We start from the raw sequence: 27,374 nt of genomic DNA on the forward strand, positions 1-27,374 counted from the left end.
GATGCTTTAAACATGAATGGAACAGCACTTACCCACTCTCACGACACGTTACCTTGACAACAAAATGTTTTTAACTCCGCCCTTGGACCGATAAATTTACTGTACTTTCAATACGCACAAGGTGTGTGAGGGGGACGGACTCAAAACAAAATGTTCCTGGATCAGATCTGATCAAATCATCATCAATAATCACAAACTGCACGTTAACACTGACAGTAAACTTCTTCTTTTCTTTTTATTTATTCCTTTTTTTGGCTCCTGTCCATTAACAATAAAGAGACAGCGGAGCTCTCTCTGACTGTGTGTTAATTTCTTTTTTTTTTAACACTTGCGTTCCGACGGCATCCCATGTGTTATGGTTTGACTTCACAACGCTATGAACTGTGGGTAATTCCCCTACCCAAAGTCAGCATCGGTGCTGACTGACGGTAAGGGGGCAGTAACTGTGCGTTCACACCAAAAGCTTCCAAAGCGTCAAAAACGCTCGAGGGGGGGCGTCAGACAAGACAGCTCCCAAAACGGCAAATATTTTCAGCCGCTTTGGCCGCTCGTCTGGTGACTGACGTCAAAGTTCAATCGCGCTGGTCATTGGGGAGCCGAAATACAAAAAAAAGAAAAAAAAAAGGCAACCGACGGACATCTCTATTCTGACAGGCTGCCGCCGGTTGCCGCTTGACCGCGTCATAGCTCATTACCCTAAAGTTAAACCTGGCTCAACTTTTCATCTGGTGACGCTTTGGAAGCTTTGGACGCTCTGGAAGCGCGGCAACGCCTGTTGACGCTTTGGACGCTCGGTGTCGCCGGGCGCTCATTGAAAATGAATTGACTTCTGGCGTTTTTGACGCTTTGGAAGCTTTTGGTGTGAACGCACAGTAAGGGCTCATTCACTGACTCACTGACTTGATGATCTGACAATGGAACAGCCCTCACACACTCACGGACTTCCCGTGAACGCGCCTCTAAGTCAGTGAGTCCGTGAGGGGTCGGATTGGAATTGGGCCGATGTCTTTCCACACATGGGCTTCCTACTACGGAGCCCCCAAAGGGACATGGAAGGATCTCGCAAAAAAAAAAATTCCTTCCATGTCCCTTTGGGGGCAGTGCGACTGAGTTCTACTAGTTTACATATTACTGTATAGGCTACTGTATTTCTCGGGCTCCGTGCGCCTGTAAGTCACATTAACGCGGGCCACTCCGTAGTTTTGGAAAACAGAGAGGCTGCTTCTCTCTAGACATGTGTATGCGTCTCTGTGTGTGTGTGTGAGTTACTACGGTTACGGCGCTGTCTTATAATGTTACAGAAAACTTGCATATGTTTTTTCTCCTCATGTCCTCTAGAGAACTTGTTCTTATCACCAAACGAGGCTGCTCTCTCTCTGACAGCTGATTGCACTTGTTTATGCTCCGCCACAGGCTCCATCTCTCTGGGGACACCAGAGAAATGGACCTAGTTAAATACTGGTGTTGAAGGACAAGCAGAAACTGCACCGTCAGAGGAGCAGGAAGAGGAGGAAGAGGAGGACTGACTGATTTATTTATTCCTCTGGTGTCTTTCAGGATGTCTCTTACCTGCTACAGTACCACCTCTCCAGACGCTCAGGACGCCCTTCAGCTCTACAGTGAAGACCATGACAATGGGGCTCTGTGGGTGAGGACGAATCAGGGCGTCCCGCTGTCCACGTGCTCTTCTTCCCCTGACGCCCAGGACTCCCTCTGTGATGTTTGCACGAGAGAGAACCAGGTGTACGCTTTCTGCCGCCGTCTGCGCGACAAACTGGTGATGGAAGCTACAGGAGGAAAATCCATCACCATGAAAGAGATCGGTAAGAAGCAGCGCTGGTTAAACGCTGATGAGGAGGATCAATGTGAAGTTGGGACTTTGGCTGAGTTGATCTGACAGAGATGAATATGTTGATTGTTTAAAGGGATTGTTCAACATTTTGGCAAATTAGCCCATTGCCATGATCCCTATAGTCATAGCAGTAGGTTCGTTACCTTTAATTGTCGGTGCAAGCTATTTTTTAGAACGGCGGAGCAGAGCCGTGAGCTGCTCAGAGCTACGCTACGGAGGTTAATGGGATTTCTTGGTTTCCTTCATCAAACTCATCAAATACACAATCCAACAACTCCACAACGCTCTGGTGGACAAGTTGTGAGCTGCACATTCACCACACTATGAGATAATAACACAACGTTACCACACAGAGTTGTTTTAGAGGGAAATTCATGCAAAACTGCTGATGTGCGTTGCCTTCACAGTTTTTCATCAAGCAGTCTCTGTATTTCCCTCTAACACAACTCTGTCTGGTAACGTTGTGTTATTATCTCATAGCGTGGTGAATGTGCAGCTCACAACTTGTCCACCAGAGCGTTGTGGAGTTGTTGGATTGTGTATTTGATGAGTTTGATGAGGGAAACCAAGAAATCCCATGAGCCTCCGTAGCGTAGCTCTGAGCAGCTCACGGCTCTGCTCCGCCATTGTAGAAATAGCTTGCACCGACAATTAAAGGTAACGAACCTACTGTTACAGTATGACTATAGGGATTATGGCAATGGGCCAGTTTGACAAAATGTTGAACTATCCCTTTAATTGTCGCTATGAGATAATAACAGAATGTTAGGTAGGTGCTATTATCCCTGGTGACAGGTGGACAGGAAGTTGTTGTTGGTGTGAAGTAAAGTCTGCTGAGAAGTCTCCATCGAGTCGTCCTTTATTTGTCCCAAAGAGATGAATACGACCACACAATGATCCAACCCTTACATAATGAAATCAACTTTGTCACTGTGTTAAAATGAAGCAGTGAGTTTGACGACTGACCGTGAATCTGTCTCTTTACAGATTGTCCAGTCTTCCCGCCAGGTGAGTCTCCTTCAGATGTCTCCTTACACTTTATGGTCTGTTTATCACCACACACCAATACCTTCAATTCAATGATCAGTGTGTCAATAGTTAAACCAGCTGCAGCTTCATAACTCGTCTGAAACTAAATATCTGTGGCTTTGCTGAGTCAAGAGGAAGTTTACACTAAAATCTGCTTTCATGTAAAAATGAAAACATAATGTTTACATAATGTGACGTAATATAAATCAGAATCTGACACTTTATAGTAAACACATGCTTTTGCTTTAAAAGGTAAAAAAAAAAAAAAGGTCTTGATGGTTGAGATCAGAAATAAAAATGTCAAATGACTTTTTAAATTGTTTTTGTTCATTATTTTATATGTATGGAAGTCATTGTTTTAAATGATGGTCTCAAATTGATCACCGGGCCCTGAGTGTAATCAAATCCAAATACAACAGTCCGTCCTGGGTGCACTGCAAAAACTAAAAATCTTTCCAAGAATATTTGTCTTATTTCTTGTCAAAATGTCTAATTTCTAGTCCAAACTAATCTCTTTCCACTTAAAATAAGACTCATCACCTAAAATGAACTTGTTTTTAGATCATTTTCACTTCTTTCAAACTAATTTTCAATTGAAAAAGTTTTTTGTGCTTGTAATAAGAACGAAAAACTTGCTCCACTATCAGATTATTTCAAGTGAAAATAGGCTTGAAAAAAGTAAAAATGTGTCTAAAAACAAGCTACTTTTTATATGATGAGTCTTATTTTAAATAGGATTAGATTGTTTTGACGACAAATGAGACATTTTGACTAGAAATAAGACAAATATTCTCTGTAAAATTTTGAGTTTTTGCAGTGTGAGGGATCCCTCCTCTGTTGCTCACCCTGAGCTTTCTCCTGCGGTTTTCCCTGTTAAAAGGGTTTTCTATGGAGTTTTTCCCCTGTGGATGTGAGGGTCTAAGGGCAGCGGATGTTGTTATGATGGGATGTAAAGCCCTTTGAGACAAACTGTTGGTAAAAACGGGATATACTAATAAAACTGCCTTGCCTAATGACACGGTGGCAGTGTGAGAGGAGGAGGCTCTGAGCTTCGTCTCCGTCTCTGTTGTGTTTTACAGATTCTTCTACAGATTCTCCAGAGGCTCAGCAGCTGAACTTCCCCACCGGTTTAGTCCCCACCATCATCGCTGTCGTCGTCGTCGTCGTCCTCCTCCTCGTCGTGGTTGGTGTTCTGCTTTACCGCAGACGCTGCAAACTTGGAAACAAGCCTGAAATGTAAGTGTCGAGTCATGGGTTCAGTTAAAGGGCAACTTCGTTTTTTTTCAACCTGGGCCCTGTTTTCATATGTTTTTCTGTATACGTGAGTGATGGATAATACTTTTATTGAGGTGGTTGCAGTATTGAGCCGGGCAGGCAGCCTAACGCTCTTCCACGGGGCAAGTGGCTCCCGTCAAAGTTCGCCCTATAAACCTGCATTTTTTTCAGGGTTAGGGCTGCCCGGCTCAATACTGCAGCCACCTCAATAAAAGTATTATCCATCACTCACATATACAGAAAAACATATGAAAACAGGGCCCAGGTTGAAAAAAAACAAAGTTTCCCTTTAAAGGTTCATTTGAGGGTCAGGCTCACCTGAGATATTTGAGTCAGAGCATCGAGTCTTTTGGTCTGTGTTGCTGTTGTTGATGTATGTATCTGTTGTCATGGAAACACAGCAGTGAACAAAGCCCCTCCTTCCCCCATGTTTACAGTGTACAACATGAAGAAGGAGACGCTGCCGACGCTCAGACTGCCGTGTGAGCGGCTCAGGGAGACGAGGACGGGGAAAACAAAAAAACCACAAGTTCCCGTCCAACTGAGCCACACACAGTTTTTTATATTTTTATATATTAAATAAATTAACTGGATCAAACCAGCGTTGACAGGTCTGTTCTGATTATTTATATCCAAAGTCAAACCAGCTGCACCACGACTCAGATTGGAGACGTCTCTTTACATCCTGATGGATCCTGTTTGATCAGATCCACTCAACTTCAACTTTGTTTAGTTTTTATCTCTGGCCCTAGAACACTAACGTTACAAAAAGTAACATCATCACTAACGCCGGGTATTTTTTACCCGATATAATATACCCATAAAAAAATATTTCTCACCGAAGTATATTAAAATACAACAATACATGGCAAATTGAAGTACACTTCCTTAATTTTCCACTATACAATGTTTCACAAAATGAAAAAAAGGTATCATGGTGACCCTATGAAAAAATGTCAAAAATTTGTGATTTTTTTTTGTTTTTTTGACAAAAACTTCTTTAAAAAAAAACTAATGGAGCTGGGACTTTGTCCTTCAGACCACCCATTTGTGGAACATTTGAGCCTTATTTGGTGGAGTAAAAAGAAAAAAGAAACATTTTCAGCATCACCAGAAACGGTCGCCAGATTTAGATACATAAACACTAACGTCGGGTGAAATCCACCCGAACATGTGCCTGCTGAAAAAACTAGGGATGGGAGCAGGGAAACATGCCGACCTTCAATGACGTCAGTGAGCAGTATGAAGCTACCCAGGGACCCACGAAACAGCAACATAATGAAAATTATGAAACAATCATTTCATGGGTGAAAATCACCCGACGTTAGTGTTCTAGGGCTAGTCGTCATCACAGTTTCCACGTGACATGAGCCTACACCCTGTTGGTCGAGAACCACAAGGTAAAAGACGGTATGGAACACTAATGGAACCATTGTAAACAGAGCAGGGATAGATTTTAATTATTAGAAATATAGAAAAGAAAAAAACCCTCAGGTCTCTAAATTTGACTTCCTATTCAACTTCCACTTTCTTTGATTGATGTGGCTTCCGACTGAACGCTGATCAAACGCTCATTACAAACCACATTTCCTGTTTTGTGTGAAACCTGACTCTCAGGAACACACACGATTAAATCAATGCCCGACATTAAACCGATGCCTGCGGCTCATTAAGCTTCCAGGACTCGGACCAAGTCACAACAATCAATAGGAATCGATCTTCTCTACACCTCTAAGTCCTGTAGACCAGTGGTTCTCAACCTCTTCGAGTCGCGACCGGCAGAGGATGTTGTTATGATGCCTTTTAGAGATTGAGGGTCAAGATAGGAATTGGAATTCACCCTTTATCTGTCTGAGGATGAGTTATGGTTCATAACTCATCCTCAGACAGTCCTCTTCTAGTTTTACATGCTGCTTTGTCTTTATTACAGGACACAGCTGTTATCACCACTGACTGACACTGAGCTGCTCCTTGTTCTATTGTTGTAATGCTTTGGCAATATTGTATAACAGTCATACCAATAAAGCTTATTGAAACTGAAATTGACACACAAATAAAACTAATTTCTAGGAAGTGCAGCACACTTCTAAAATCAGGACCTCAACAACCTCTTTATTTGAATCCATCCTCTCTCATAAATATAAGATAATAAATATTGGTGTGGTGACTATTCAAAAAACAAAATCTGTCACCTGATGGTGGTTTGGGATGGTTCTTGACTCGATGCCAGAGTGAATAAAAAAGAAAGGTTGCAAAGGTGATCTCTTTGGGTGAGCTTCCCGTTTATTTCAACAAAAAGATAAGGTAAGTTGACAAAACAAAAGGTTTTCTATTACTCTGGCTCAACTCAAACTAATCATGATCTCAAGCAGCTGTGGCAGCTGCTGGGGTAAAAGAAAGCAACTGAAGCAATACTGCACCCATGTGGAAAGGTAAATACCTACACAACATAAAAAAATGGCTCCTACAATAGGTATAATAAGTCATTAGAATCATAAAAGATTTTTTTTTAAAGTTAAAGGGAAATAAAAACACACTACAGCTTCATCATGACATTTCAAATGCACAAACTCGACTTTTTCCTCACAGATTTAGTATCAACGTCTTCTAAATGATCTTTGAACGGCACTTTAGCAGCTGAAGTCCAGAGACATGACATTAAAAAACTAGTTATAGTACTATGACTTTCAATAACAGGGTGAACGAGTCCCATTTCAAGCAGCTCTTCACAGTGAGATACTGAGAAACATTACAGTATAAACATGTAAAAGTAACGCTACATGTTCTTTATTTTCATTATCACAAGGATACTAAGTGATATAATATGTGATGCAAAGATAAACATGTTTTTTTTTTTGTTTTTTTTTACATGAATTAATATTTTTCCCATTCACATAGTGATAAAGGCTACAATAAATGTTTGTGTCTGCCTGTTTCACCTTCAGGCCACAAGGTGTCACTGTATTCACATGAAACATCAAGATACTTTTATCTCAAAACAGCCAGCATCCACATAGAGTTGCATTTCTGCCACCTTATGGTTCCATTTCTCTTTACATTACTATCGTCAAAATCTTAATGTGCAGTCCAGTCATACCAAGCTATGCTAAAATCTCCTTTCTTATTCTTAGGTACCTGGATGTTTCATAGTGTGTGTTTAGGACGATTCAAAAGTGAACTCTATCCATCGCCATTATATGAAAACACGTGGCCAGCCGGACCCCCCCTGGAACTCCTAAAGCGGTTGGATGACTCTGAAAGTTCTCCAAACCCTTTCTTGGCATGACGGAGAGTAGATGATTGGTGAATTATCAATTTTGGGTGAAGTATCCCTTTAAGAAACATCCTCCAATCATTATGCAGAAGCCCAATGTCCAGGCCCAGGTCCTATTTCTCCACACTTGGCTGAGTGCGTTTGGTTACACACACAAACACTTGGTGATGTTTTGCTGGTGGAACGTATATTTGCATATAGTGTGCAGCATGTATTAAGTGGCCAAGCACGGGGGGTTTAAACGCAATCGGGACATACTTGACAAGTGCAGTCTGTCATTTTGGTGTCATTGTGCACACTTACACTACGACACACAGCACTGCAACAGTTTTAATAAACAGTGCTGCTGAATCTCAGTCTCATCTACTCCAAAAGTGTCTCTATGCGAAAGATTCAAATCATAATGTAAGCCCAACTCCATCCATCCATCCATCCATTGTCCGCCGCATTATCCGGAATCGGGTCGCGGGGGCAGCAGTCGGAGCAGGGATCCCCAGACTTCCCTCTCCCCGGACACTTCCTCCAGCTCTTCCGGGGGGACCCCAAGGCGTTCCCAGGCCAGCCGAGTGACGTAGTCACTCCAGCGTGTCCTGGGTCTTCCTCGGGGCCTCCTCCCGGTGGGACATGCCCGGAACACCTCACGAGGGAGGCGTCCAGGGGGCATCCTATACAGGTGCCCGAGCCACCTCAGCTGACTCCTCTCGATGTGGAGGAGCAGCGGCTCTACTCCGAGCTCCTCCCGGGTGACAGAGCTCCTCACCCTATCTCTAAGGGAGCGCCCCGCCACCCTGCGGAGGAAACTCATTTCGGCCGCTTGTATCCGGGATCCAGTTCTTTCGGTCATGACCCAGAGTTCATGACCATAGGTGAGGGTGGGAACGTAGATCGACCGGTAAATCGAGAGCTTTGCCTTTCGGCTCAGCTCCTTCTTCACCACGACGGACCGATACAATGACCGCATTACTGCGGCCGCCGCACCGATCCGCCTGTCGATCTCGCGCTCCATTCTCCCCTCACTCGTGAACAAGACCCCGAGATACTTAAACTCCTCCACCTGAGGCAGGAACTCTCCCCCGGCCTGGAGGGTGCAAGCCACCTTTTTCCGGTCGAGAACCATGGCCTCGGACTTAGAGGTGCTGATTCTCATCCCAGCTGCTTCACACTCGGCTGCAAACCGCCCCAGTGCATGCTGAAGGTCCTGGCTCGAGGGAGCCAACAAGACCACATCATCTGCAAAAAGCAGAGATGAAATCAAGTGGCTCCCGAACCGTACCCCCTCCGGCCCTTGGTTGCACCTAGAAATTCTGTCCATAAAAATAATGAACAGAACCGGTGACAAAGGGCAGCCCTGCCGGAGTCCAACACGCACCGGGAACAGGTCTGACTTACTGCCGGCAATGCGAACCAAGCTCCTGCTCCGGTCATACAGGGACCGTACAGCCCTCAGCAGAGGGCCTCTGACCCCATACTCTCGGAGCACCTCCCACAGGATGCCATGTGGGACACGGTCGAAAGCCTTCTCCAAGTCCACAAAACCAGAGCCGGTTCAGACCTCCATGGGGCCCTAGGCAAAATTCTGCGAAGGGGCCCTCCTAACTGAACCCCAAAAACTTTCAACGGTCGCACCTGACACCCAGTGTTTCCACTCATCCCCCCTTTAAACATATTGCACTGTTGGTCTAACTAAGAATACATTCAGAACAAATCAAACTAAATGTGTAAACAAAGAATCATACAGTCTTACATGTTGGGCATGCGTGTCAATGTTTGAAATAACTCACCATTAAATAAAACTAAAATATAGATAAGGCTACTATTAATTCAGCTCCATCAAATTGGCTGCACTTGACACTTTCATATACTTCAAATGTAGGTAATTATGTATATTATTATTTATTATATTAGCCTATTATTTATTTTTAGCACCATTGTCACAATATTTCACAAGTTTTATTAAGATATCTGCATCTATATTTGCCTGTATCCAAGCAACCAAATTTAATCTTAGCCAATATTTATCCAATAGCCTACTTTCCATTTTGGATAAGTGCAGTTGTACACCACAACTAAAATCATAGAAGCCAGCAAGACGCACACAGAGACCGGGGTTTACCCAGGGCTCACCGCTCTGTTAATGCAGGTCAAACACGGACTAGTCCCTCCCTCCCTCCCACTCTCCCACCCGGAGAGGAGAGTTACCCGACTGCTGTTCCCGCAAGTCATTGTCAGCTGTTTCTTCCCCCTTAATTCCCCGAGGGATAACTCCGCTTCATTGTGGCGTTCTAAACGCTGTCTTGCTAGGAATCCGGTAGGCCAACACGTGCGCGACGGACGGTCACGTCGTCAGGTTTTTTATTTTTATTTATTTATTTATTTTATTCACGGGGCCTCTATAATTTTGCGGGGCCCTACGCAACGTGCGTAGTGTGCGTATTGGGTGAACTGGTACTGCACAAAACACATGTGGACTGGTTGGGCAAACTCCCATGCGCCCTCGAGCACCCTGCGGAGGGTGTAGAGCTGGTCCAGCGTTCCACGGCCAGGACGAAAACCGCATTGTTCCTCCTGAATCCGAGGTTCGACTATCGGCCGAATTCTCCTCTCCAGCACCCTGGAATAGACTTTCCCCGGGAGGCTGAGGAGTGTGATCCCCCGGTAGTTGGGACACACCCTCCGGTCCCCCTTTTTGAAGAGAGGGACCACCACCCCGGTCTGCCAGTCCAGAGGCACTGTCCCCGACTGCCACGCGATGCTGCAGAGGCGTGTCAGCCACGACAGCCCTGCAACATCCAGAGACTTGAGGTACTCAGGGCGGATCTCATCCACCCCCGGTGCCTTGCCACTGAGGAGCCTCCGGACTACCTCAGTGACTTCAGCTTGGGTGATGAATGAATCAACCTCTGAATCCTCAGCCTCTGCTTCCTCGACGGAAGGCGTGTCAGTGGGATTGAGGAGATCCTCGAAGTATTCCTTCCACCGCCCGACGATATCCCCAGTCGAGGTCAACATCTCCCCTCCTCCACTGTAAACAGTGTTGGCGGAGCACTGCTTCCCCCTCCTGAGGCGCCGGATGGTTTGCCAGAATTTCCTCAAGGCTGACCGGTAGTCCTCCTCCATGGCCTCCCCGAACTTTTCCCAGACCCGAGTTTTTGCTTCCGTGACCGCCCGAGCTGCAGTCCGCTTGGCCTGCCGGTACCCGTCAGCTGCCCCGGGAGTCCCCCGAGCTAGCCAGGCTCGGTAGGACTCCTTCTTCAGCTTGACGGCATCCCTTACTTCCGGGGTCCACCACCGGGTTCGGGGATTGCCACCGCGACAGGCACCGGAGACCTTACGGCCACAGCTCCAGACGGCCGCGTCAACAATGGAAGCGGAGAACATGGTCCATTCAGACTCAATGTCTCCGGCCTCCCTCGGAATCCGGTCAAAGCTCTCCCGGAGGTGGGAGTTGAAGACCTCCCTGACAGGGGATTCTGCCAGACGTTCCCAGCAGACCCTCACAATACGCTTGGGTCTTCCAGGTCTGACCAGCTTCCTCCCCTGCCAGCGGATCCAACTCACCACCAGGTGGTGATCAGTTGACAGCTCAGCCCCTCTCTTCACCCGAGTGTCCAAGACATACGGCCGGAGGTCAGATGACACGACTACAAAGTCGATCATTGACCTCCGTCCTAGGGTGTCCTGGTGCCACGTGCACTGATGGACACCCTTATGCTCGAACATGGTGTTAGTTATGGACAGACTGTGGCTAGCACAGAAGTCCAATAACAAAACACCACTCGGGTTCAGATCGGGGAGGCCGTTCCTCCCAATCACACCTCTCCAGGTAACACTGTCGCTGCCCACGTGAGCGTTGAAGTCCCCCAACAGAACGATGGAGTCCCCAGTTGGGGCACTTTCCAGCACCCCTCCCAGGGCCTCCAGGAAGGCCGGGTACTCTGCACTGCCGTTCGGCCCGTAGGCCGAAACGACAGTGAGAGACCTATCCCCGACCCGAAGGCGCAGGGAAGCGACCCTCTCGTTAAGTGGGGAGAACTCCAACACATGGCGGCTGAGCTGGGGAGCTATGAGCAAGCCCACACCAGCTCACCGCCTCTCACCATGGGCAACTCCAGAGTGGAAGAGAGTCCAACCTCTCTCAAGGAGTTGGGTTCCAGAGCCCAGGCTGTGCGTGGTGGTGAGCCCGACTATATCTAGCCGATACCTCTCAGCCTCCCGCACGAGCTCAGGCTCTTTCCCCCCCAGCGAGGTGACAATCCATGTCCCTAAAGCCAGAGTCGTTGTCCGGGGATTGGGTCGCCGGGGCCCCCGCCCACGGCTGCCACCCAAATCACATGGCACCGGCCCCTTCTGAACCCTCCCGCGGGTGGTGAGCCTACGGAAAGGCGGGCCCACGTCGCTCGTTTGGGCTGCGCCCGGCCGGGTCCCGTGGGCCAAGACCCGGCCACCAGACGCTCGCCTGCGAGCCCCGACCCCAGGCCTGGCTCCAGGGTGGGGCCCCGGTAACGCCAGTCCGGGCGACGTACACTTCCTCGATGTTTTCTTCTTCATAAGGGGCTTGGAACCGCTCTTAGTCTGACTCGTCACCTAGGACCTGTTTGCCTTGGGAGACCCTACCAGGGGCATTAAGCCCCGGACAACATAGCTCCTAGGATCATTCGGGTGCTCAAACCCCTCCACCACGGTAAGGTGGCGGTTCAAGGAGGGGCCCAACTCTGTAAGTGAAAAAAAAAGGAAAAACACAGGATTAAACAGAGCGTGATAAAAAAAAAAAAGTCACATAAGTTATAATCAAAAGATAGACTAAAGCAGAAGAAAGCGATCCGGTCGTTTTGGCTAATGCTGCGTTCCAGGTAGGCTTTTGAAACCGTAAATTACAGCTTCAAGTCACAACTTACGACTTTGTAGCGTTCCATGCAACCCACTCGTGTTTTTCCGACCTGTTTTACCTGTGAAAGTCACTATAACGGCCACTCGTAACTTCCGACCTGTCAACTCGTACCAGATTGAATTGGTATGACTTCACAGGTCGGAAAAACACGAGTTAGGAGTTTCCTTGAACGCACCATAACAGTCCTCGTCCCTACGTCACCACATTCACGGCGTCCCTTGGCTGCACACACAGCCCTGCATGCCGTTCTCTCTCCTCATTGGATAAAAACTGTAGGATACGATAAATGTTTTCTGGTGTGTGTGTGTTTCGGTCCAAACACTCTATGTAAGTGATTGCTGTCGGAAGATAAAACTATTTAAGACTTATATTAACACAAATATATCACTTACTTCTGCTTTAATTAAAATAATTACGTGATAACAGGTCAAAATTGATCAGGTGTAAAAGTAAACAAAGCCAAAAGACAACAAAACTGGAATTGAAAAATGCGAGATAAATATAAAATATATGAGATTAAAAAGTCCTAATTATGACTCATTAATTGTTTTATTGAAATTTATTCAATGGCGTTTAGTTTTCCAAACGTGGCTTGTGGCTCCCGGTGATGTCAGACTTCACCGTGGTGCATTGTGGGATTTATACTTGGCCAAATACTGCTCTGATGCCGTCTTACCGTAAGTGTTGGTAAAGTGCAAATCAAGCATGGTGCACTTTTTGGTCGTTGGAGAAATGGGACACACTAAGTTGTGCACTTACACTAAGCTGTAAGTGCACAAGAACTGTAGGAGGAGTGTTGTAATGTCAGTGTGTGACCACAAGGGGTCAGTGTGAGCTGTCGGTGTGTGGGGAGGTTTTACTGAAGCTGCAGATGAGGGACCAGGAATGATCCTCAGGTGTGTTACTGCAAAGGAACAAAATGAAACTTTGAAGCTGAGGGATCTGGCTTCCTTTGCGTGTGTGATGATGTGGTGTTGGTCACACATCCTGGAGTTGAGCCAGTGAGCTTTACATCACAGGCCATTGGCTGCTCATTACTGAACATTAAATCCTCAGCTGTAAATAATGTGATAACTGCTGAGCTTCACCCACAGGAGCTGCATGGCGGCGGCCATCTTTCTTTTCTCTGTCATCTTTGATCCATTCTTGCTTTTTCCCGCTCTGCTCTCTCTCTCTCTCTCTCTCTCCATCCTTACATCCTAGTGTCACAATGAGCGAGTTCAGTTTTGCTCATGCTATGTGATTATTCCACCCCAGTTGCTCCGGGAAGGGGGGGATGTGGGGTGTCATTCCTCAAAAGCAGTCATTAATTTCTCCCTGATCAGAGTCAAGTCTCCTGTAGCTCTCAGCGCTTCAGACTCTTCAGCTTTGAAGGATAATCCAATGGTTTCACAATAAAAGTGACTTGATTTTTATGACTTTGGCTTCAATTCAACCTCAGGTTTTTTTCTGATTTACAGCTCGATTTGCATTCACTTCCACAAAATCTTCCCACTGAGACGACTGGATGAGAATAAAACACATGAATTTCTTGTTGTTGCTGCTTCAGAACTGAACCATCACTCAGATGCCACTTTTAATTCATCCTCATGTTGTTTTCTGGCTTCTCAAATGCAATTAGATGCTCTTGTTAATCCAATCCACAGCACCGACTCTCTCTCTGTGTGTGTGTGTGTGTGTGTGTGTGTGTGTGTGTGTGTGTGTGTGTGTGTGTGTGTGTGTGTGTGTGTGTGTGTGTGTGTGTGTGTGTGTGTGTGTGTGTCTGGCCGTCTGCCCGGTGCCTGCGTGGTCGTCCACGGCGACGGCGGCCGTTACCACACGGTCCAGAAGCAGCTCAGTGTGAACACCGCGGACAAACAGGAGGCGACACGCAAACACATGGATCAGACATCAGCAGGTAGCGGGAGAGGAGGAGGAGGAGGAGGAGGAGCAGCAGAGAGGAGAGGAGAGGAGGAGGAGGAGGAGGAGGAGGAGGAGGAGGAGGAGCAGCAGAGAGGAGAGGAGAGGAGAGGAGGAGGAGCAGAGAGGAGAGGAGAGGAGGAGGAAAAGGAGGAAGGAGGAAGAAGGAGGAGGAGGAGGAAAAGGTGGAAGAGGAGAGGAGGAAGAGGAGGAAGAGGAGAGGAGGAAGAAGGAAGAGGAGGAAGAAGGAAGAGGAGGAGGAGGAAGAGGAGAGGAGGAAGAAGGAAGAGGAGGAGGAGGTAGGAGGAGGAGGAAGAAGGGGAGGAAGAGGAAGGAGGAGAGGAGGAAGAGGAGAGGAGGAAGAAGGAAGAGGAGGAGGAGGAAGAGGAGAGGAGGAAGAAGGAAGAGGAGGAGGAGGTAGGAGGAGGAGGAAGAGGAGGAGGAAGGAGGAGGAGGAAGAGGGAAGAGGAGGAGGAAGAAGAAGGAGGAGGAAGAGGAGGAGGAGGAGGAGAGGAGAGGAGGAAGAAGGAAGAGGAGGAGGAAGAAGAAGGAGGAGCAGGAGGAAGAGGAGAGGAGGAGGAAGAGGAGGAGGAAGAAGAAGGAGGAGGAGCAGGAGGAAGAGGAGAGGAGGAGGAAGAGGAGGAGGGGGAAGAGGAGGAGGAAGAAGGAGGAGGAGGAGGAGCAGGAGGAAGAGGAGAGGAGGAGAGGAAGAGGAGGAGGAGGAGGTGTGCTGCTCCTGTACTTGTAGACAAATGCAGCAGGAGATCACAAACTGTTGTGATGGTCACCATGGAGACCTGACAGGACAGGTTGCTAATTTTCCCTCCAAAACTCTCACTTCTCACGTCTTATTTTTTTTTCGGTATCTGTTTATCTGTCGGTTTCTTCCCTTCCTGCTGCAGTTCACCACAGACGACGTCAAATTAATGTTTTTTTTTATTCACCTTCTTTTGCCCAGAAACTAAACAAAACATCATTTACAAGTTTGTTTGTTTTTCTGATTTGGGATAAAAGAAAAATATACAATGCAATCATCATTATTAGAAACATTTTTGTCAATATTATACATCCCTACCTGCTCCCGTTAATCTCTCTCGCGGATACCACACATGGGTATGGTAAACATTTATGTGGCATATATATGGGGGTACATTTGTGTCTTTATTATTTAATCAAAAGAAAAGTTGATTTAAACAAAAAAGACATTTTCAATCAAAACAAACTTCACTTCAATCAAAGAAAAAGTGATGTGCGTCTTCATATATATATATATATATATATATATATATACAGTATATATATAGTATACAAATTTTTTTGCGACATAAGTTGCAAAAAACTGCGAAAAATTTATCATAGAGAATGAATGGGAGGAGGTCAAATAACTAACAAATCATTGGACTTTTCGTACTGCCTACTGCTGTCCACTGCTCAGGCATACTTTCACCTATATACTCCATTTAAACTTTAAACAGTAGACACAAATCTTGTGTATTGGTGTATTAATCCAAGTTTCGATAGGTCATTTAGTTTTTGATAAATCACCGATCAATGACCATGATTATAATGGGTGTGTATTGCACGGAATGTTCGTGTCAGAGTGGGTGACATCATCGGTCAGAGTGGGAGAGAGCCAAAAAAACATTCCAGATTTTTTCTCTTTCCAAACTCCTCCCGGACACAATTTAAACTCTACACACATGATCTTTGCCAGATTTGTAGACAAACTTGTTCTGTCTCTCACAATGTGCACAAAATATCAGAGAGACTTACAGAATTTGAATTGTCAGCCTCTAAGTGCGGCGACGTCTGTCTCTGCTCCTCAATGACTGCAATACAAAGATTTTCTGAGAGAAGCAGAACGGACCCCTGTTTTAAACTTGCAAGTGTCTCCAAAATATTTACTGTAGAAACACCAAATCACACCAAATCGTTCAGGAAGTCCTTACAGCGATGATGGTCTGTGTTTTTTTCTGATAGGAGCTAGCGTTTTGTCAGAATAAGCCCAAATGCGAGACCAGTGCAGAGGTAGAAAATCGCTCTTTTTCTCCACGTTTCTGTCTACCTCAGCCTAGGGGGCCCCTATCGTCATTAGGCAACCACCTCAAGTTGTCGTGGTAACCTCTGAGCCTCATGATGCATTCCAGGAAACCCGTAACTCGTGTTTTTCTGACCTGTTCCTATCTCTGTTCCTATGATTACCCGTTGGAACGTACAGTCAAACTCGTAACTTCCCACTTGTGAACTCGTACTAGATCGGTGTACTCCCAGCTCCCAGTTGTAACTCGTAACTTGCCTGGAACGCTACGAATGTAACTGGTGACTTGAAGTCGTGACTTACAGGTTCAAAAGCCTGCCTGGACCACACCACCAGGCCAGAGCTCATTATGGTTCATAAACAATCCACCCGGAGCTCATTGACCTGTTTATAAACACACACGTGTTTACTTCAAGCAAGTCAAGAGTTGATATTCCTGTGTTTATGACACAAATGGAATTGTCCTTTAAGGTCGTGGGTTTAATTCCCATGTTGACAGACATGGTAGGTCCGGCAGTAGCCCCCCGTGGCCCTATCAAAATTTCCCAGAGGAAAATTTCTAGTTAATATTATTACATTAAAATAGATTTTTATTGAAATTAATTTTGATGAAATTATGTTTTCTTTCTTATTTTTTTCTCTCATATTCAAACCTGCGACTGTGGAGCTTTTCTTCATGTGTCAGGTCAGTGCTGCAGCTTCACTTTGGGTGTTTGTTTCTTCGTTAACTGCTGCGTTACCATGAGTCTCCGCCGGCGACGCCTCCTCCTCCTCCTCCTCCTCTTCTTCTCTCCTGTTTCCTTTGTCCTGAGTTTACGAGCAGGACTCCGCCCCGCTGCTGCTGATTGGCTGGACCCGTGTTGTGGTATTCAGCCACGAAGAAGAGAGGAGAAGAGAAGAGAACAGACCAGAGATCAGTTTCCTCCACGACTAAAACAGCATGTTGTGTGATCTGTGTAAAGCTGTGTTACCATGACGATTCTGCAGAAAGAGGCTTCACTCCTGATGATGATGATGATGATGATGATGATGATGATGATGATGATGATGATGATGATGATGATCTTTTATTGTCTCGTCAGGTCCAGTCTCTCTGTGATTTGATTGGCTCTTGGTTGGGGCCTGGGAAGTGATGCTTGACACGCTGCGTTGCCATGGATACCTACTGTGAGAGCTGATCTCGACAATATGTTATTATAGAGAGTATATAGTGTATTTCTCTTTTCACATGCTTAAAGCTGAGCTCTTTTAAGAACTTAAAACTTCATCTATTTTCTTTTATTTTACTTTTATTTGCTCTTGCTTTTAACTCTGTTTTTAGTGTTTTGTTTGTTTTCATTCTGTTTTATGCTTTTTTTTTTTAATGTTTTGTCTTTATGTAAAGCACATTGAGTTGCCTTGGTATGAAATGCGCTATATACGTAAATAAAGATGCCTTGCCTTGCCTTGCCATTATGATTAAATGTATATGTGTTTCTATTGTTCCTGGCTGGCGACTGTACCGGCGTGAAGACAAACTGTTCACACACACACACACACACACACACACACACACACACACACACACACACACACACACACACACACACTGTGTTCTGTAACGGCAGCGGGAGGTGGGAGGTGTCGCTGGAGGTGAGAGGTGCCGGGTGGTGGTTGGCGGCGGGGGGTTGATGCAGCGTTGGCAGGTGCAGCTGCTGCTTGGAGACGGGGTCAGAGGTCAGAGGTCAGAGGTCAGGTCTCAGCATGTTGCTCACAAAGCACTGCAGGAAAAAAATCATCTAACCCTCCTGGTGTCAGAGGAGCCAGAGAAACAACGTCCTGAGGCGGAGACGGAGCTCTGAGACTCTGTTATGGGATGCACACTGGCGTCATTCTGACAAGGAATGTCAAGGAAACCAAGAAATAGTCGGTTCTTCCCTGCAAACTGTGATGTCATCAGTGGACGTGTCTTATTCTAGCTCTGTGAAGACGGGCAGGAAGGAAGAGGAGGAGAAGGCAGCGGCTGACAACATTTATCTTATTTTATCTTATTTGATTTTGCTGTATTTTATTGCTTTCACTGTTTTTTTTTTGTATTGCTTTTAATTGTTTTTACTTATTCTTCTTTTTATTTATTACCCGCTGTAAAGCACTTTGGTACACCGAAAGGATTGTTGTAAAGGGCTGTAGCCTATACATTTACATTTACATTGAGGAAAATCATCTGCAGTGGTCTGCTGGAGAAAAACTTAAAGGGACAACGAGGAGTTTGTATTTGGTTATAAAAGAGTCTACATTACCACTTGTTAATGGGTCCATGTTCGATAAATATATCGTTTTGTCTTTACCGTTATTCTGTTATTATTATTTAGTGGTCGACTCGCCCAGCATTTCCTACTTTCGGTTTTGCGGACACTGTCTGGCGGGTCATGGGAATAACACCGCCGAATCGCCATTTATGGTCGGAACTACGACGGTATCTGATCGTCTTCCAACCTCCGACTTTCATTCTTGATGAATTCTTGGTAAATGTTTTCGCTTTCGTCCGTCTTGCATCGGTCCAAGAATTTCACCGTGCGTGCAGAGGCTAATGGGAAATGTAGTGTGAAAGCACTTCATTTTCTGAAACTCCTCGTTGTCCTTTTACTGTACAGTAATGTTTGGTGGCGATTTGGGCGTCTACAAAATAAAATACAAAACAAGTTGAATGAATTTACCTTTATATTAGGGCTTACCGTAATAAAGTAAAGTTATTCTCATCTTTGAACTCTGGGAAGAGATGGCCAAGGCTGGGCTCACTGTTTTCACACTACATTTCCCATGAGCCTCCGCACGCACTGTGAAATTCTTGGACCGGCGCAAGACGGACCAAAGCAAAAACATTTGCCAAGAATGTTTTCATTGATCAAGAATGAAAGACGAAGGTTGGAAGACGATCAGATACCGTCGTAGTTCCGACTATAAACAGCGATCCGGCTGCATCATTCCCATGACCCGCCGGACCGAAACTAGGAAATGCTGGAAGAGTCGACCACCACTAATAATATCAAAATAACTATAAAGACAAAACTATATATTTATCTAAATGAACCCATTAACAAGTGGGTAACGTAGATTCATCCACATTAATATGAGACTATTTTATAACCAAAATGTTTCTGATCAAAACAGGAAGTTAAGTCAGGAAAGGACATGTCACTGATATTGATTGTGGTCTACTGTAGCCAAACACACTGAATGTACAATAAGCACCACCTGTGGGATTGTCTTCTGCTATGGAGGACTCCTCTTCCTCACCTTCATACCTGTGGACCTCAATCAAGGAGAAAACAAGGAAACCTGTTTTTGGATGTGACTGGCAGGATCTTTTTCCTGCGATCTAATAACAATAACGATCGTCTCTCATGGAGACAGTTAACGACTTGACAAACAGAGAAGAAACAAAACGACTCCGAGGGGCTCAACGTCTCTCAGAGGTTCAGTTAAAGCATTTTACTGCAGCACGATTCCTCATCCTCATCCTCCATCGGCTGCTTCCTGCGTCATCATACAGTAGCTAGTACAGGAGGAATTACTTTTCTTAGTGTGATGACATCGTCAGGTTTGTGCTCTGACCAGCGGCTGCTCAACAAACACACACACACACACACACACACACACACAAACACACACACACAAACACACACACGGGGATAACAGGTCGAGATGAAGACGACTCCATCGCTGTGACGAATCCTCACATTTTCTCTGATGAGTTAAATGTGAAAAAATCTCTTGTTCTTCCAAACGAGGGGAAAAACACTGAACCTGTTGGTTGCCATGGTGATTAGTGAACTGTAAGTGGTGCAAGGGACAGTATGTTCAGATGTGTGTGTGTAGCAGTCATACCATTATTCTCAGTCATATGTTTATTATTGTAACCGTTACAACAAAGGACTTTTCCTAATCGATACATCTGAAATTCTGTGTTTAGAATGAGATAAAGTAGAAAACTGTAAAGCCTTTGAGTTGTGTGGCAGCCCTCACACACACACACACACACACACACACTCACATGCTCTGTTTATAGCACAGACCCCTTCTCCCTGGGCCCCTGTCCCTCACACTAACACAAACACACACACACATGTTGCATGACAGCAAACAAATAACTGGGCTCAACTTATTAATAATGCCCTCTGACCCAGAACAACCAAACCAAACACAAACTGCGTGTGTAGGTCGGGGTGGGGGGATAGGGGGATGTACATGAACTATACAATGGAAGGAGCTAAAGTTAGGTTTTCTGTTTCAGTCAGTAGATACATAAATCGACCAATGAATCAATTGAGAAACCAGGGGGAATGAATCAATGAACTAAAATTGACCAATAAACCAACCAATGAATCAACCAATGAACCGATGAATCTGCGGCAGCATCACTACAGCGGTCACAGGTCACAACTTGTCCACCAGAGCGTTGTGGAGTTGTTGGATTGTGTATTTGATGAATTTGATGAGGGAAAGCAAGAAATCCCATGAGCCTCCGTAGCGTAGCTCTGAGCAGCTCACGGCTCTGCTCCGCCGTTCTAAAAACAGCTTGCACCAACAATTAAAGGTAACAAACCTACTGCTATGACTATTCATTAGATTCACATGACGTCACTGTGTTTCTGCGCCGCCATATTTGTGTCCGAATCAGGGCAATCTGGGCACAGATCACAGCATCACGTTACCAGAACAAGTGGAGTAGTAGAGGAAATCAGCAAGAGACCGAAAATTGACGTTATTTGAAAGATGCCAGGATTATATTGTGCTGTTGACTGTGATAGCAGTCGCCAAAGAAACCCCGGACTGCAGTTTTATTCCATCAAAAAGACGTAAAGTTATAGGCGGAATAAATAGTTGACTGCAGGCAGTCTATCGGTGGCAGCATGGGCTGTGACAAGTCTCACAAAAAGAGGGGATTCACTTTATTTTTTAATAACATGGATATATTGAATTCTGCATTTTGATTACTTTCTTATTAATTACTCACTGATTCTGCATTTGGGGTCTTTTATTTCTGTATAACAGACCGTTGCTAAGTAAAACGGGCCGTTGCTAGGGACGCCGCTCTGATCAGCGGAGCAGGGTAGAAGAACTATCAAGGATTTTGACCTTGTGTTTCATTTTTACCAGCTTCAGACTAATTGTGATGTTAGAAAAATGACGTGTAGCTTGTTAGAGGGAGAGTGGAGGCTCTCTGCCTCCCTCACCGCTGCTGGAAACCAAACCTGCGATCAGAGCGGACAGAGCGGACGGGCCAGCGTAGTGTCACAGCTGTGACCAGCTGTGTCTGTGCCACCGCGAGTCCGTGACACAAACGTGTCTCGTATCGTAATCTCTTATGACAGACAGGACTACATAAATGCGCACATCGTAACATTTACATGATAATTCATCAATCTACTGATTGATTATCAAAAGCTCGTTGAAAACAACTACACACGAGTCGACCGAGAGGAGGGTGAGGAGCAAACAGCGGAGAAGTGACCGGACTTCGGACTTTGATCAACATTACGTCTCAAATTAATTAATTAATTCATAAACTGTGTAATAAGTGGGATAATATAGAGTTTGTCTGTTGTTATAGAGATATAAACCCAGACAGGATGTATGAAACCCTGTCATTTTGTCAAGAAACTGTCATTTCCATCCTGCGGTTTGCATGCTGTCATATGAGGAGAACTGTCAAATCGGACACAAATATGGCGGCGGTCCCTTCGACGTGACGTCACTGCAACCCATGAATAGGGATTATGGCAATGGACCAATTTGTTAAAATGTTGAACTATCCCTTTGAACGTCGGCTCACGTGTTCTCACCAGCACAAACCTTCCCCAGTGGATTCTCCATACGTCACGCCACCACGCAGCTCGTCACTCGCCTCCTCCTCAGGACCTGCTCCGTCTCCTCAGTCCTGTTGTTTTATAGAAAAGTGAACATTAACATGCATCAGCTGACATTTCCCCAGCTCGGCTCCAGAGTGTCGTCTTACCCATGAAGACGTGAAGCCGATCCTCCACCTGTCTCTGACTCGTCACCTCCCTTGGAGAAGGAGGACCTCACCTAACACAACCTGGGGCCAGATTCACAAAACCTTCTTAAGAAAAAAAATCTTCTTACTGTAAGTGTCATTTTTTTTCTTAACTTCAGTCTTAAGAAGAAAAAAGAGAAGAATTCATATTCTTTAAAGAAGTTCTTAAGTGTTTTCTCAACTTTATTCTAAAGAAAAAACTTAAGAATAAATTGTATTCTTGAAATCAAAGCACTCAAATTTGTTCTTAATTTTAAGACAACCTTGACCTGTCTTCAAATTCCTACGGTGAATAGATAAGCCTCTAATATCACCTTTTTCAACAAATTTTATAAAGTTTAGACTAGTAGGTCATACTTTAAGTAAATATTAATGACACAGCTTCAACCACTTTGGCCCACCCTCTTGTCTTATTTTCCGCTTTTATTCCCATATTACTGAATTTCCCCAGTAGTGATTTTTTTTTGTACATTAGTTTCATCCACCATAACCTCAAGCTCATGCCTTGAAAAGTTTCTGTCTTTCTCTTTTTGTCCTTCTCCATTGATAGTGAGTGACTGACGGCTAAGATGCAAATTACATGTTGTTTGTTGGTGCGTGCAATGCAATGCAGTGATGTATATATATAAGAATTTCTTAAGTAGGAAAAATAAGAAATTCGTAAGAAATTATTGTTCTTAAGACTATTCTTAAGAAAATATTGAGGAATTACACTCAATAACTTTCTTATTAACTTATTAATTTTACATCTTAAAGCATTAAGATCTTTCTTAAGAACATATTAGTGAATCCGGCCCCTGATCAGCAGCTTCATCCACAGGAAGTCTTGGTTAGCGTCACGTGTTTGTGGAGCTGTGGTTGTGGTGGTTGTGGTCTGAAGGGGCTGAAGACGCTTGTTTGAGGTGCTGAGCTCCTGATGGAGGAAGAAGGAAACACTCTGTGACTCAACGGGCTCCAGGGCCATGACTCACTTTAGCCCTTGAATGCTGTTCCCATGGCAACCACAAGTGAGAGAAATAGGAAGATATGCAATGCACAGAACACACATATACCTCTCTCTCTATACACACACACACACACACACACACACACACGCTGTGCAGTGTGTTTGCTGAGGGCAAAGAGAGAAATGAGACTCGGCCCAAACACATTACTGTAATTGGCTAAATTACAGCTGCATGTTTCTCCACCACACACCTGCTGCTGCAGCCGGAAGCACAGCTGTGATGAACACACCATGGTCACATTTACATCTCCTCCCACACCAACTGACCGACCAACTCACCAACCAACTGACCAACTGTCCAACCAACTGACCGACCAACCATCTGATCAACTGTCCAACCAACTGACCAACCAACCATCTGATCAACTGTCCAACCAACTGACCAACCAACCATCTGATCAACTGTCCAACCAACTGACCAACCAACCATCTGATCAACTGTCCAACCAACTGACCAACCAACCAACCAACTGACCAACCAACTGATCAACTGTCCAACCAACTGTCCAACCAACTGACCAACCAACTGACCAACCAACTGACCGACCAACTGACCGACCACCTGACCAACCAACCAACCAACTGATCAACTGTCCAACCAACGGATCAACCAACTGACTGACCAACCGACCAACTGACCAACCAACCGACCAACTGATCAACTGTCCAACCAAATGACTGACCAACCAACTGACGAATCATCTGATCGACCAACCAAGATAGATAGATAGATAGATAGATAGATAGATAGATAGATAGATAGATAGAAAACTTTACTGTCCCGCCAAGGCAGGAAATTCATCTTTGGTCTCACTTTCATAAAAAGAACCAGCCAATCAACTGACCAACCATCTGATCGACCAACCAACCAACTGACCAACCATCTGATCGACCAACCAACCAACTGACCAACCATCTGATCGACCAACCAACCAACTGACCAACCATCTGATCGACCGACTGACCAACCAATCAACTGACCAACTGACTGATCGACCGACTGACTGACCGACCAACTAACCAGCCAACCAGCAATCTGTTGTTTACAGTTCGTTAGGAGTAGCTGAGACTCACTCTGATTGGTTCTCTGGTAACTAACAGACATTCAGCGAATGAGCAGCTACAGACGTTTCCTGGTCTCCAACTGTCAGACCAGGTGAGTGAGGGGGACGTCTCATGGCCGAGCTGCCCTGAACGCAACATCGTTCAATGACTAAAATACATCATCCAGTTAAAACACAGTGAAAACTGGAAGAGAGTTGTTGTAAATGTAAATAAAGTTCACTGTGCAGCATGACGATGATGATGATGATGATGTTAATTACCTTCATCGTCTAAGTTGAGAATCACTGGAAATATGTGTAACAAGTTAATACACATTATAAATAACACAAACACACACACACACACTCCTCCCACTTGTGGGGCCTCTTCTCACCCGCTGTGAACAGAGAAGAATCTGTGGCGCTCTCACCCCCCCTCTGCCCTGGATTGATTTTATATAGTGTCAGAGAGGAGAGCGGGATAATGAGTTCCCAGCATGCATTTTTCATGGCCAGGATGAAAGTGCAACAGACATGGACACTCAGAATCTACAGTACATCATACATGCAGATGAACTGACTGCAGCCCACGTTCCTCCCAAAAGAACCCTTGTCTTTGAAAAAAAAACAGAGTCGTCCATTAGTGTCGGCCTCTGACTTGAAGCCTCCGACCTTCAGAGACGTTTTGTTCACACTGTCACTCCAAACTGGATTTTTTAGCATATCCAGACTGTATCTAGTTTGGTTTTTTTGACACTCTGAACAGCCAAAAACCACATATGGAGGTGGTTTCAAATGCGGCAAACAAACAAACAACGACTAGATTGATTAAAAAAAAAAAAAAAAAAAAGGGTCAGGGTTAAGCAAGGATTATTATGGCTCAAAATAATAATTCATGGCAAGACTTGATTAAGAAGATTGTTCATGATTTTCCATACAGTATTTTGGGATGGCAACACTGCAAAAACTCAAAATCTTTCCACGAATATTTGTCTTATTTCTTGTCAAAATGTCTCATTTCTAGTCAAAACTAATTTCTTTCCACTTAAAATAAGACTCATCACCTAAAAATTAACTTGTTTCTAGATATTTTCACTTGTTTCAAACACATTTTCACTTGAAATAAGTAGAAAAATCTGCCAGTGAAAGCAAGTTTTATGTTCTTGTAAAAAGGACGAAAAACTTGCTCCACTATCAGATTATTTTAAGTGAAAATATGCTTGAAAGAAGGAAAAAGTGTCTAAAAGCAAGCTGCTTTTTAATGTGATGAGTCTTATTTTAAGTATATAATGAGATTTGTTTTGACTAGAAATTACATTTTGACTAAAAATAAGACAAATATTCTTGGTGAGATATTTGAGTTTTTGCAGTGAAAAAAAAGGGAATAATAATTCAGATATAGTTCAAAATTTTAAAATGAGGATAAATTGATCACCTGTTCTGCGTTTGACTGCTTTTGCCTTGCCGGTATGGGAACAACAACAGAAACAGTGACAACAGTTATAGTTAAAATGGTTTTATTTAAATTTACTTTTCACTCACCTGATATGAAAATCCACTTGCATAAGTTATGTTTAAAACCTCAATTGTATTTTTTTTATTTATTTGTGTCAGTCTGTGGTGAATGTGCTGCACAGTAATTGGTTGATGCCTGTTTCTGTGTTGGGAGAGAAGCGTGTGGCTAACTGAGAAGAGAATACACTGAATGAAGGCTAACATGTCGTGCTTGTGTAGTTTTTCCCTTTTTTCATTTATCATTTCCCCCGGTTGCTGTCACTTCAGACTATTTGCGCTACAACTAGCACAGTTTACTGTCGTCCATTTTGTTTTTGTTTTTATGGGTGTGGCTTGTTATCATAGAAATCAATGTTGATAAGATATATATATAGATCAGATTTGAAAACCAATCCGATTTGGGCTGCAGTGTGAACAAGACCACAGACACCCGGTTAGTGAACCGAGTGTAAAACTTAACTGCTCTGTACCACTGTCAGTAATATGTTCCCACATGTTAACTTACAATGCAATTACAATAATAAATTCTGTTACCACCACCACTGCTCCCTCTATAACCCCCGCCACATTGCATTGCCATGGGAACAACGCAGTCAATCAAATATAATGAAACCAAACCCAGCCAGAGCTCACTATAATCACCACAGAGACATTAAAGACTGATGGCCGAAACGCAAAAACTCCTATCTGGGGGATTTTTTTTTGAATTGTGGATTTCACTCTGGATGATGAGAAGAGGGAGGGAGAGGGTCATATTCAGTCTGTCTGCAAGATAGATAAAAAAAGAAAAGTTCAGATAGGAGGTTTTTGCATTTTGGGCCGTGAGTTTTTACCACACACTGAACAGATAACGTTATTATCTTTGTTTGTACTCAGCTCTCATCCTCTGTTGCCATGCCACCAGGTTGATTGACAGCCGTCACAGCCTCACACAGTTCAATGCAACCGGACAGAGATGGAGAAAGAGATGGAAGCTCTATGACAGCTGTTTCCACATCTTCAGAGAATATGCAAATGAGCCTAACCCTCGTTCGTTCATATTTACACACACACACACACACACACACACACACACACACACTGTTCCTCAGCGTTGGAGTGTTGAAGATCAGAATTAATGGAAAAGCTGAGGGATTTACGATCTAGCAGTGAGTTGGTTTTCTTTCTTTCATTTGTTCATGTTTAATTCTGTACGTCTTTCTTTTTCTTCCTCTTCCCCTCCTCAGGTTGAGTTATGTGGCAGCCATGTCTGAATGTAGATGCTCTTCTGTCAGCTGAATGACACGCAACTGTCACAACTCATTTCTACAGCTAGACGCACACACAAACACACACAGACTCAGACACAGTTGTGTTTGGTTGTGGCCCAGCCATCTTACTGAAGATAACTGGGGTAAAGTTTGGCAGTGGCAGAGGCGTTTCGTGACGGTTGCTTCGTCAAAAGCTTCGTCAGGTTGTTTAACAGCTGCATTGTCTTCAGGACACAGACACTGGACCAGACAGGTTTACTCGTATAGC

The sequence above is a fragment of the Trachurus trachurus genome, assembly GCF_905171665.1.
Source record: "Trachurus trachurus genome assembly, chromosome: 4".
NCBI lineage: Eukaryota > Metazoa > Chordata > Actinopteri > Carangiformes > Carangidae > Trachurus > Trachurus trachurus.